Source organism: Ambystoma mexicanum, chromosome 3q (assembly GCF_040938575.1).
Source record: "Ambystoma mexicanum isolate Mex_15411 chromosome 3q, UKY_AmexF1_1, whole genome shotgun sequence".
NCBI classification, from domain to species: domain Eukaryota; kingdom Metazoa; phylum Chordata; class Amphibia; order Caudata; family Ambystomatidae; genus Ambystoma; species Ambystoma mexicanum.
Genome location: NC_090926.1, coordinates 824,904,877 through 824,919,059, shown reverse-complemented (window position 1 = coordinate 824,919,059; position 14,183 = coordinate 824,904,877).

The following is a 14,183-nucleotide window of genomic DNA, read 5'->3' as shown; positions in this document are numbered from 1 at the left end:
TGACATCAGGTGGGGCAGCTAAGCCCTTCCCTCAAAACAGGTCACTGCAAACGTCCCATTGGTTACTTAACTATATACTTAACTATAGGGCTCTTAATCATGCAGCCCTCTATCATTTGGTGATTTCTAACCTCCATCAGCCCTCCTTCACCCACGCTAGCAGCACGCAGACCAGAGTGCCAGGTTCTTGGCTAGCTGGTCATGACCATAGCTTCTCACCAATTAGAACATCATCCATCATCACCTCAGTGGTCTGTTGTCAATTAGGCCTTTTGAACTAGTCCTTGAAATTTTTCTCTGTTCCTGCAGAATACAGGGGAATAGAGATACACTCATTTCTCCTGCGTAGGTGTGACCATCATGCTCGTTCAATTTCCTTCCTCCACATGACTGAAGACCACAAAATCGAGCTAAGGTGTATTAAAAAGACTATTTTCCAATGAGACTCTAACGTCTCCTTTGTTTTTATTCATGCTTTCAGAACAGGTGGTTCCTTCACGAATTGCAACTAATTCCTGTTCCTTCCAGCCGAATCGACCTTGACTTCTTAGCTCATTTAACCTCGCCTTTCTGAAATTCGCCTGTAATTCATTTATTTTCTTACTGCGATACATTTGGAAAAGAACGTTTTTTCCTTCTTTTGGTCCGGCTCTGCTATAATGCGTGGTGGAAGACTCCCTTCCTTACTCATACTTCATACACGTATATATATATTGGCGCTTGCTGTAAATCTATTTTACTATGATGATGGCCTCATGAAAACTTTGTCTGCTTGTGTTACTTTGCCTCTGTACACGTGTGAATTAACTTTAATAATTTCATTGTTTCTTCAGCATAAGCCTCTTCATCTTGAGCACAAGATATTGCTTATCTTTAATACTTTCTTGATGCCTTATAGAATATCTGCATCCTCTCGTCCCTGCATCTCTTCTAAGTACGCCAGCTCGACTCTCGCATGACGTCACCAATCTGCTCTCTCATGCATTCGTCCTTTTCCTTCTGGGTTTTCATTCAAATAGCCATCATATCGTCTTGGAGGCAGGTATGGTTTTCTCAACGGGAACCTTGCCTCCAGGATTCTCTTTGGTATGGGCACTACCCCTGGTACTGCTCGAGTTTTACACTCTGATACCCAACATATAGGCAATATGGGTGAGGTGGTTGAGGTGGGGGTACTTAGCTCCTTCTCTACACTATTTTCTCCCAGGCTCTCAGGAGTACTTTGTGGTGTGATTCGTGCCATTAGGGGTAGCCCGGAAAGGTCTGAGCCCAGAAAGATGACTCCTTTGTTACTGAGGGATCATGGATAGGCCCAGGTGTGGTGCGGGTTAGTGGTGTGTATAGACAGGGATCGTCTTGTTAGCACAGAGTCCTTTACATGTTTGCTTCTCAGGTTATATGACATAGCACATGACATTGCCGTTCCACAGACCAAGAATAATCAGAATATCATGCTTAGCGAGCAAGCATTGATGTCAGAGGTTAAACGTCTGCACAAACCCCCACACACAACTGCAGCTAACTGCATTTTTTGCCCTTTTCCATGCAGGGCTTCACACTGGAAAGCATCTTTTAAATGATTTTTCTTGATTCTAGATTCACACCACCAGCATTCTGCCCAGAGTGTTCTCAGTGACCTCTGCGTCCGCCACAACAACAAGCAGTAAGCATCCTGCAGCTAACTGCACTTTCCACACTTGTCCTAGAGAGATAACTATGCCTAAAGATATCTCTTGTTATGATTTTGGATTTCACTTTGTCTTTTGCACTGCAAATTAGTAGCAGGGTAAGTCCCTCACCTACTGTGCCACCCTAGCCATTTTCATAATTGGTTGAAACTTTGACTACTGTAAGATTGTGTATGCATGCTCTTCCAAGCAATCTATCCAACAACAGCAGAACCTGCAGAATGCAGCATCTTGCATTGTTACTAAGAGTCTCAGGAGGGATCACTTATCTCCAGCCCTTAGGAGACTATACTTTCTTAAAATCCATGACACAATCACATTTAAAATACTTATAATGATACATAAGGCTCTTTATGGCTCTTTCCCACTATATACGGAATGACAATGGGCATGGTAAGCACAGCCCTCAGATCTTGTCTGCTCTTTATGCTTCCTGTTTCTAGAGTTGATGGAAGCTGAGCCTTCAGCAGATCACGTACAATTGTGGGTTCTAAACTCTTGGACAGTCTAACTCAAGACATCAGGAAAACCTGGAATTTGTTACAGTTCAGACAGAGAGTAAAAATTTACCAGATTGACTGACATAACCCTTTCTAAATGTCTTGTGGTTTGAAACAAACATAGAGTGAACTAACTTTGTATTTTGATTGAATGTAAGTGATACTGCTGGAACCCTTCTGAGAGTGTGGCAATAAACTGCAACTTGCCATTAGAGTGAATGTGCACGATTTGTCGATTTGGAATATGTTTAATCATTCAGATAATGCCAGTTCTTGTTCATATCCATCTTTAGCACTCTTTGGTGTTGATAGCACTAAGACCCTGATTCATGGAATAATCTGTGTGGAGAATTGGGACTGTGTTTGCCATTCTGCACGCAATACCCTGTTCATCGATTCATGGAGTCGACTTTTCCAGGACTTGCGTGGACTTCGTGCAGGTCTGGCACGCCTCGGTAAGCAGTCGAGCACCTTGCGTGAGACTCCTCGAAGAGTGTGAGTTGGACCTACGCAAAGTCCAGAATAGGGACGGAACATGCAAAATGAGGAACAACAAGGGAAAATGTGGGCATGCTGAGGGACCACCTGCCGCAAGGAGATTGCATGCCCACAACTGCGCAGAACAAATCAGACTCACTGATCTGACCATGCAACCTCATGTCTGGGAAATTACCATGCAAAGCTCCCGATCTAACTGCCAAACAATGGCAGGCGTACAGATACTTGTGCATAGGAAACACCGTGCAGAGGTTAGGTCGCATGTTCGATTTAAGGGGTGCGTGCACACAGTGAGAGTTCCATATGCAGATTGACCGTGAAATTACTCGAGTTGTGGAACATGGTGCACGTTCCATCGGGGTTCTGTGAACAGTTACAGAGGACCTTACACAGTGTTGCTTGAGTGTTGGCTTGGTTGCAGGGCACCCCATGCTGGATAACCAGGGTGCATGAGTTCACACACGAAGACCACACATAGGTAGGTATTAGTGGTCCATTTGCTTTGTGGGTGGCGTGTCTGGGGTGTTCAGGCTGCGACTTTCACATAGAGTTACTTTTTTTTTAGTCAACATTTGACCTTTACACTATAAAAAGAATGAAACACATAAATTCATCACGTAAATTCATCATATAATAAACAAAAATTGAAAAAAAATGTAAATACATCAGAGAGATCAACAGGCCGATTCATGTAATTCCTCACAAAAGTGTCGCATGCGGCTGGCGCACAGCGTGCCCGTGCGAATGTCTGCGCCAGCCGCGTGCGATAAAATCAACGTCCGCGCACAGCGTATTCATGGATTCTCGCCTCCAAAAGCAGACGTGGTGCAGAGTGGCGCAGCGACCCTGCAGCAGCGCCAGTTACGCCCCCAAGAACGCCCTGGCGCAAGGAAAAGCCATCAAGATCGCCAAACCATCGCAAAGGGCTGCGCCAACCCTGTACCAGTTTACCGGACTGGCCAACAGCAAACGCAAAGCGGGGAACGCGTATTAGGGGTTCCGGGAACACGCGTGTGAGAGAAGTTTCACATGCGATCTGGCCTGGGGGAGCGTGTGCGTGTATATCAGGGGTGCGCGAGAAGTCCAATACGCGAATGGCCTGGGTGCGTGTATTTCAGGGGTGCGTGAGAAGTTCCACACGCAAATGGCCTGGGAGCGTGTATTTCAGGGGTGCACGAGAAGTTCCACACGCGAATGGCCTGGGCGCGTGTATTTCAGGGGTGCGAGAGAAGTTCCACACGCGATTGGCCTGGGGGAGCGTGTGCGTGTATTTCAGGGGTGCGCGAGAAGTCCAATATGCGAATGGCCTGGGTGCGTGTATTTCAGGGGTGCGCGAGAAGTTCCACACGCGAATGGCCTGGGCGCGTGTATTTCAGGGGTGCGCAAGAAGTTCTAGACGCGAATGGCCTGGGCGCATGTATTTCAGGGGTGCGCGAGAAGTTCCACACGTGAATGGCCTGGGCGTGTATATTTTCAGGGGTGCGCGAGAAGTTCCACACGCGAATGGCCTGGGCGCGTGTATTTCAGGGGTGCGCGAGAAGTTCCACACGCGAATGGCCTGGGTGCGTGTATTTCAGGGGTGCGCGAGAAGTTCCACACGCGATTGGCCTGGGCGCGTGTAGTTCAGGGGTGCGCGAGAAGTTCCACACGCGAATGGCCTGGGTGCGTGTATTTCAGGGGTGCGCGAGAAGTTCCACACGCGAATGGCCTGGGCGCGTGTATTTCAGGGGTGCGCGAGAAGTTCCACACGCGAATGGCCTGGGCGCGTGTATTTCAGGGGTGCGCGAGAAGTTCCACACGCGATTGGCCTGGGCGCGTGTAGTTCAGAGGTGCGCGAGAAGTTCCACACGCGATCGGGCCTGGGGGAGCGTGTGCGTGTATTTCAGGGGTGCGCGAGAAGTTCCACACGCGATTGGCCTGGGCGCGTGTAGTCCAGAGGTGCGCAAGAAGTTTCACACGCGATCGTGCCTGGGGGAGCGGGGTACGTGTATTTCAGGGGCTCACGGGTGGTTTTACACGCGATCGGGCCTGTGGGAGCGGGGTACGTGTACTTCAGGGGTGCGTGAGAAGTTCCACACGCGATTGGGCTGGGTGCAGGTATTCCAGGGGTGCGCGGGAAGTTTTACACGCTCGCCTACAACACGTATTCATGGAATCAAACGTGGCCAATCCGGAAACACATACGCCAGCAGGAAGTAGGCGTACGTCCACCCACACAGCATAAAAGTGCACGTAAACAACAAACAAGCTCAGACGCCAGGATGAACATACCGTTCCTAGCAGCAGTGGCCGTGGGATACCGCAGGAGGAGGAGGAGGAGGATAGTCTGGGCCAGAATTTTTACACCCAGAACCAGCCTTTTTGGGATGCCTGATGACCATGTGTATGGGAGGTACAGGTTTCCACCTCACATAATACTCGACCTGGTCAGTGAGTGGGAGGATGACCTCACATCAACCACCCTGTGCTCCCAAGCACTCAGCCCCCTGGAGAAGGTCCTCAATGTACTGCACTTCCTGGCCACTGGATCATTTCAGTGGACAAGTGCCATAGTGGGGGGGGGTGTCACAGGCCACGCAGTCATGCTGCCTACACCAGGTCTTGGCCATCATCACTGCACGCCCATCAGTCCGCAGGCACATATACCTGCCCAGAACACCTGCAGAAAGGCAGGCTGTCTCCCAGGATTTCTACAGTGCTAGGTGCCATTGATTGCACCCATGTGGCTCTACGTCCCCCCAGGGCAACTGAGCACATCTATAGAAACTGCAAGCACTGGCATTCCATCAACGCCCAGGTAGTATGTGATGCCAAGGGAATCATCACCTCAGTATATGCCAACTATCCAGGCTCCACCCACGACAGTTTCATCTACAGAATGTCTACCCTAAACCGGGACATAGAAGCTGGGCGGCATGGCGATACATGGCTGCTCGGTGAGTATAAATGCCATTGCGCATGCATGCATGTCAGATACTGAGTAATGTCACAACCCCACTAATTATACCCATCACCACCTCCCCAGGGGACAGTGCCTACCCTCTCAGCACCCACATGATGACGCCAATTCGGAACCCCACCACGCCACCCCAGGTAAGATACAACACAGCCCACATTGCAACCCGGGGCATCGTGGAGCGCACATTCGGAGTGCTCAAGTCACGCTTCCGCTCCCTTGACCGTTCTGGCGGGCAGCTGTTATACGCTCCCCCAGTAGTGTGCAGGATCATAGTGGCAGCATGTGTCCTGCACAACATTGCAACACGCCGGGGCCTGGCTGTGGAAATGGTGGTGCCCCCACATCCCCAACCACATGCATGCCCACTGCGCATGGGAGGGGAAAAGGCACGGGGTGAGGCAGCCCGTACGCAGCTCGTGGCTAATTACTTCACATAAAATCACACCCCTGTGGAGTGCTCACAGCCCTGGCACATACCAGCTGACAATCAATGATGATTGTAACTGACAATTATGATGTGTCAATGGACAGTCAACTGTCACAACCATACCAGCCTGAGATTGTACATCTGGAAGTGTTCCATTGTGTGCTTCCCTACCTACACAAACACCACCAATGCTGTGTTCAAAAGACACACTTCTATGCTGCTAAAATCATTACCCCCTTGCAAGACACAACATGACAACAGTGCCATGTCACCCAACCCCTCCCCAGCACCGCCACCCAACACACCATGGCATGACATGCCATGTGAGAGCAAACAAAGTCATCCCCCAAACATGACAGGTGTCACAAAGTACAGTGTCCCTAATGGAAACTGGCCACACACAATATGCCCACATAAAAGTAGAAACAACAGCACACATGACCAAATACTTACCACAATACAATCGACAAAGCATAAACATGACAGTACTAAGGCAAAGGATACGTAGTCTTACAATATGAGAATGCCAGCACATCCACCACCACCAACTGTACAGTGTTGTTGCCACGCACATCTGGAAGTCCACTGCTCACAACATGAGCTCCATCTCCAAAGTGGACGGCCTTGTGAAGACATGAGGAATGAACCAGCAAATTAGGAGGGAGACATGGATGCACAAGCACACATCAATACACCATGCAGTGCACAATACAACAATAATGTGCACTAGGAATGTATACACAGCATTGACTACAGACTGCCCACACATGTCGTGGGAGTCCAACGTCACTGTGTAAGTCACTGTCGCTTGGGCACACCCTTTGCAAGCCCATGGAAACGGGAAGCAGGAGGGGTGTGTGTCTCACGAACCCAAGCATTTAACCCAAACCGGAATACAGTGGATGCCCACGGGAGCCACACAAGGCAACACACTGCAACAAAAAATCAAAAATCAAAAATCAAAAATGGCCATGTGTGGGCCAGGGGGGGTGGCGGAGGAGGTCTGAGGACAGGGTGCCCACCAATAGCCACCTGCGTGAATGTTGGGAAAAAAAACACCTCCATGGGCTCATGGCCTGCACGGCTACTAAATTGTGGGAGATTCACTGCTGGATTCGCTCTCCTCAACCTCTGCTGCTGCTGCCACAGGAGGTGGTGGTGCTATGGGAGGCGGCCAACGCAAAGCCCTAGTTTGGTCCTCCATGGCAGCAAGCATGCAGGTGTGGAAGGCCTCGTTCTGGAGGGATATGGTGCGGAGATCCCCATGCAACACCCGATGTGTTGCCCGGACCTCCGCCTGAGTTGCCCGGGCTTCCGCCCGAGTTGCCTGCATCTCTGCTGAGAGCGTACGGGTGACGCGCTCCAGCAGCTGTTCTGTCCTGGTGACAGTGGAAGCCTCAAGGTCCACAAGAGTCTGCCTGAGGTGCCGGACCTCTCCCCTCAGGGCTTCCCTCTGTCCCTGGGCATCTATAGAAATTGATTCCCTCAGATTGTCCAGGGCCGCCTGTCTGTCCCTGTTGGACGCCAACATGTCCTCCCTGACTGATTGGCAAATGGAGTCTGTTGCCTGCTGTAGATGCTCCATCTGCCGTTCTGGGGGGACAATGGAAGTGGCCACCCTCTCCATGGCTTGAGCAATCATTTCTGATGATGCTGCCTGTTGGTTGGCCATACCGTAAATGGATTGCTCCCATGCGGTATTGCCCGGTGGCGGACGGCCACTGCGTTGGCGGGCACCACACCTGTCTGGGGCAAGGCGAACTGCGCCTTGCTGTGTCGGCACTGCCTGAGGCTGCAGGACTGCATTTCCCCTGTGAACTGCTGGCCCAGGAACAGGATCAGATGTTGCAGAGTGTGGCCCTGCGTCCGTATCCACCACAGGCGCACCTACCAACACTGACATCCCCATAGTGGGCTCTACCCCTGGTGCAGGTGGGTCGGACAGAACAGTATCCCTTCCATGAACACATACCTGCGCATCCACATAGGTCTCATCCGAATCAACACCTGAAAAGAGTTCTGGGGAGGTGCAGCCAGGGACACCCCTGGGCAGTATGGCCTGCAGCAAGAGAGGGTTCTCCCCCACCACCAAACCACGTCCCCCACTGGTGCCTGGTCGTGCTTCAGATCCCTCCTGGGCCTGCACATCTCCTCTCCCTCAACAGCATCAGGTGCGTCATCCTCTGCAATAACATAAAAGACAAAAAATGGAAACAGGCATTAGCACCATGGCACGCTATTAGACCAGACAAGCTACAGTACCAGTACTTGATTTACACATGTCCCACATGACTATAACCCTCCCATGCATGCACTGTCCATGAGTTGGAAGGGGAGGAAAATGTCAGACACTGATGACACCAAGATGGGAGAGCAACAGATCAGCTGCATGCTGGCTAGCAGTGCCATCACACATTGGCCTGTGAGTGGCATGTCCAATACACATACATGACACATGCCATCACTCAGATGGCATGTACCATAGGCATGTCATATATGTTACAATAGGGCAGAGTGATGCGCAGTAGAACCAGGTGAATTTCAACAATCAGCCTGAATGAACACAGCTAAATACGGAACAATGTTGTAGCAAGATGCCACTTCAAGGGCAACTGGCTCGATGTAGTGCAAAACGCCTACTGTGGGCAGAAGGGATGCTGTAATACCCAAATCCCGGGGCGCCGAATGCATTGGATGAAGCACATGGGTGGCCCAAAACACTCAGGCACACACACCCTGACCTGGCACTCAACCAGAACCCCTCCCACAAACAACATACACATGGATCACAAACACATGCATGTGCACTCACCGGACAATGCCTCGTAATCTGGCAGTTCTCCCACACCTTGGATCTGCTCCTCTGTGACGTAGGTCCCAGCAACATGCTCATGTAGAGTGAGTTCAATGTCCTCTTGTGGAGACCCACCTCCAGTCACCAGAGTTGCGGCATGACTTGAGGCCAGCTTTTTCTTTGCCCTACGCTTAAGGTCGTTCCAGCGCTTGTAGCACTCCACAGATGTCCGCCTCATAAACCCAAGGGCACTTATGCTGTCCGCGATGCACTGCCAGTGTGCTTGACGTCGAGCAGGTGTAATCCTACACCCTGAAGTGACCAACATTTCGGCGTCATGTTCGGTCACATACTGCACAAGTGTATCCAGTTCGGCATCATTGAAGCTAGGCTTCCTTGGCGTGCCGGACCGTGTAGCCGTGTCGGGGTCATCAGCCTGTACTGGACGAGCACTCTTCCTCTTTCTTTTTGTGGGTGGTGGGGATCCGGAGTGCCCTACGCCGCTCTGGACACTAGAGGCAGGAGCACCGGTGGACTGTGTAGTAGTAGTGTGCGATGGCACACTGACCACATGACTTTCTGCAGGCATTAGCTGAAGTGTGATGATGGCAGGGGGAACCTCAGTCTGATGTACCAACACTGTCCTGGCTGGGAGAGTCAGAGCTGGGGTGGACGGAGCTGCAGCTGCCCCTGCAGCCTCCCCACCCCGCCTTCTCGGTGCAGCAGATGACATGGCTGCCCCTGTACCACGTGGCCTGGTGACACTGGCTTCCGCTGCCACCCGTGGCCTAGACTTGGCGACCTGGAAGTCAGCCTGGGAGTCAACCTCTGCTAGGTCAGGTGCCACAACGGGCCGGTCCAACAAGGGCTGAGCAGGGATGGTGTCAGCCACGTTTCCCTCAACCATGGGGGGGATGTGTGTCCCTGACTGGTCATCCATACGTGGGGGGCTAGGGGGAGTCTGCAAATCCTGGCCATGTCCCCTACCGCACCCACCACGCCCACCTCTTGAGGCTCGGCCACCTTTGCCACCCTTACCACTTGCTCACCTCCCAGCCACGGCACTGATGGAGTTGTGCGTATGGGAGTTGCAGTGGACAATTGTCCTGGGCAATTGGGGGTCAAAGGGGTAGGGTACTAGATGGAATTCATACCCAAGTGCTCTAGCAAGGCTGTATGGAACCCCTGGGGAAAGATGACGGGTCACGCAACGCACAGGCACCCCTAAAACAGAAAATGACGTGCACGCGACCCCTCGTAGACCACGTGCGTGGGAAAAGGAACCTGCACTACGCTGTGGCACCCAGAATGGTACAGAGGTCTTCTATTAAAAAAAGTCTCCTAGTGGTAGGTGACACTTCAACCAGCTTGACATAAATTGTGTCCGTACACCATATGATATCAGTATGCTATGCAAGGTCATAGCACAAGGATTTTTGCAGTGCTTCAACACGTGTTTGCCAGGCAGCAGATAAGTCTACAGATTCCATGGGCACATGTAGACCTCCCAGCACTGCTAGAGTTACTTTGCAGGCAAGATTCCATGAATACGTGGATCACACACAGGTGCCTCATGCACGAGGGGGCACGCAAAGTCCTCTTGCTATGGGAACTTTATGGGGTCTATGCACACATTTCTATGAATCAGGCCCTACGAATTACAGACTGTTCTCCTTAATTGACTCAGTTAAATTTGATTTAATGGACTTTCCCCCAATGAAATCATTGATATTTTACAATAAATAACCTTACCAACTTTCCAGACCATGCATGTCCTTTTAGACTGATTATGGAACATACTAGTCCAGCTCCCGTGTTTACCTTCATAGTAAATAGCTCCTTCAGGCAAGGATCAGTAACATTATCATGGGTTGCTCCACTACTAAAAAAACCTTCACTGGATCCTTGTGTGGCTACTAATTATAATCGTATTACACATGAGCCTTTTCTGATAACAATCTTGGACAAGAAGGCCACTGCACTTTTGGTGGATTGTCAATCCGGAGGCCACCTTTTAGAAGCACAGAGACCACCCTTGTATACGACAATGATAGTTATCCTTGACAAAGACTGCTGTTTACCTTATTAGACCACTCAGTCGCCTTTGATACAATTGATCAGATCCTCCTATTCAATAGAATCAGGACGTTTTAAAATCTGTCTCTCAGGGCTACTAGTTGGCTTTCCTCTTTTCTGACAAGTAGATCATCCAGAGGTACAATTCAGTATGCTCACGGGTTGAGAATCCTGTTGCATCTGGCGTACCTTAGGGATTTTGTCTGTCACCATAAATATTTAAACTATGCATGACACCTCTGTACACAATCTTTTGGCCAGCCAATGAGTACTCTTTCAAAATAACATTGATGATTTTCAGATTGTTTTTGGACTGTCTACATATGTTGCATATAATAGTGTAAATCTACTGTTTGAGATTGTTTACACTTGGACGTATAACAACCGGCTTCCTCTTAATTAGGAAATAAATAATTTTGAATAATTTTTAGAACAAAGCCAGGTGTCAAGCCATTTTCCAACTAGCAGTAAACTTTCTAGGCTTACTCTTTGATCTCTCAATTACTATGACGACCCTGTAGGCTAATGCTACAGGTGCATCCTCACACCTTATGTTACTTAGAGAGATTAGACCTTTTTCTATCCCAAAGTGATTGTATAACCATTGCTTGAGCAATCATGGGAAGTAAGCTGCTGCTGCTGGATAATTGAAAACTGCCTGCCTTGGTGTCTGCTGGGCTACAGATCATCTCCAGATCAGCCCACGGGAAATAGAAGTGTGTAATGTACTTGAGCCAAAGGACTGTCCGTACCTGGATCGCTGGTGTATAGTGCAGCACAGATGTTGCAGAAGCAATGCTTTAGAACATTGCCTGATTTCCATCAGATCGGCAGTGCGTGACACATGCATGTACAATCCAAGAGGGTGCATGAGCTTTGTCCAATCCTGCGCCCTGCACTGTTGTCAAGTGCACTGAAGCAAGGGCGGTAAACCAATGACACACCTAAATCCATTATTAGCCATAGTTGAACTTGCTCTTACTGAGGGTCTGAGGCTCAATAACATCCATGCACACTGCAGCTGCAGGGTGTATGTTAAAAGTTAGCACAAGAAGCACAGAGATTTCAGGACAGAGGAGCCAGTGCCGGAGACTGGCTGTGCAGTGAAGCAGTGCAGATTGAGAAGACTGGTTGAAAGCAGGGAGAATAAGGAGGCGAGAAAAACAGGAATAGTGTTTGTGGAAACAACACAGAGGTAGGCGGTTGAAAGGAGTTCTGAGGAGGAGGTTGTCACGAGCTGGGAGGAATATTTGGGAAGGGGTTGCCAATAGGGTGATGCTGGGAACATGGGAAGGAAAGTTGGTAGGAGTTCTGAGAAGGTGACTTGAAAAAGTTATGAAGAAAAGAGGCTATTTGGAAGGGGTTGAATGCACTGCCAGAAGAAAAGTGGAAAGGAGTCCAATAGAGGAGGTTGTAGGAAATTATAGATCAGAACTAGAGAGAACCATGGCATGCAGGGGGAGTACAGGACAAGAGGCTTGAGATAGACCACAAGAAGCTGGGGAAGAGAAGCAGGAGAAAGAGACTGAGACCATTTCAAATTATTGAGGTGCAAGACATGTTCAGGATTTAAGGGAATAAAGCTAGGACCTTGGGTCAGGGAGGCAGAGTTCGAAAATACAGTAGAAAGATCCAGACTAGGCACTCCTATGGAAGCTTATGGAAAGGTGCAAATGCCTTCCACAAATAACATTTGTGTGGGGCATTTACAATGGATTCCTATGGAATCTGCCAATAGGAATCCATTGCATTACTGCCAGCAAGGAAATACTTGCTGGCGGTTATGCAAACACATTTGTCAGCTGTAGCAGACACAGCAGGTGGCCAGGTAAAGTCTCTCCTACTCTCCAACTCCACCTGAGAGAACATGAACAAATCCTGTAATTTGGTAAAAATGGCACTAAAAGTGTGACCCCATTGACGGAATATATTTTTAGCAATAGGGCAAGATTTACCAAAGTGCTAATTGTGTTGCACCAGTGACAAATCTCATTATCAGTGCCCGCAGTGTATTAGAAAGAGCAGGCACACTGTCAGATACGAATCCCCACTGTAAATCCAGTCCCTCTGCGCGCCTCGCACCAGCACGTTAGTGCGTTATTGAGTTGAGGAGGTCACGGGTGTTTCTCGAGGAAATGAAGCGACAGCAGACAGCACCAGCTGCTAATGGGTCACGTTAGCAGTGTGTGGGATTATTATAGCCCTTCACCCCAGGCTAGAGCTGTCAGTATATGCAATGACCCCTGTTAAAGGGGCTCGCCTTTGAAACGGGCCTTAATCTCAGAGGGAGAGCTTTTGTGTGGAATAGATCCGGTTGTGGTCTGCTACACTCTACAATACCAAGTGGGAAGTCAGTTCCATTTTTGCAACTGAAATACATTACTTTTACATCTTTACCACATGTACTTAATATAAACATGTCTTTGTCTTAACAACACTCTTTACACGTTAGTGGCATACGTGTGCATAGTGTTGCTTCTAACAGGGAAACACAAAGCAACCGATACAAAAAAGATTGTTTAAGAAATTAAAATAGCAAGAGAAAGTGACTACCGATGGATATACAAAATACGAATACTTATCACTTATAATACAAAGTCGTCACACTGATAAAACCGGTCAAAAGAAGTGAGAGGCACTGTGCTGGGAAAAAAACATTTCTTAAAACCGCAATCTAGTATAACTTGTCTGCTCGTAGCCCCGATATGTCATTTGAAAACACAACCAACTATATTTAGGATGGTATTCAAAGTTGTTGCCCTTTCAGTGCAAATTATGGCAGCTTGACTTCAAAATACATGTATCTCACAGTGTGTCAAAATAAAAGTAGGTCAAGATTTCCAACAACTCATTAGTGAAGCTGCAGCAGGATTTTTGACATATAAGTTTGAAAGAAAGTAACAAATATCACGTGATAAAAAAATATACTTGTGGTCGATGTGTTTGTCAATATAATACTTTGTCATTAAAATAAACACCTTTATTCAGATCTTAAAATCTTAACACCTTAGCTGCTGAGCTAGTATGCATGTCTATGCAAATAGTTAAAGAAGAGTGGTATTGTGTTTAGCACTGAAGGCTGTGAGAAATCAAAAATATATTCTTACTTTTTCCACTAAATGCTAATAAGCTTAGTTAATAAAAAATATTAAAGCATTTACGCATTCAGGCATTTCTGCATCTGTCTTCGCGTCACCACATCATGCACGCACTCCTTACACGAGTTCACTGCTAGGTTTCT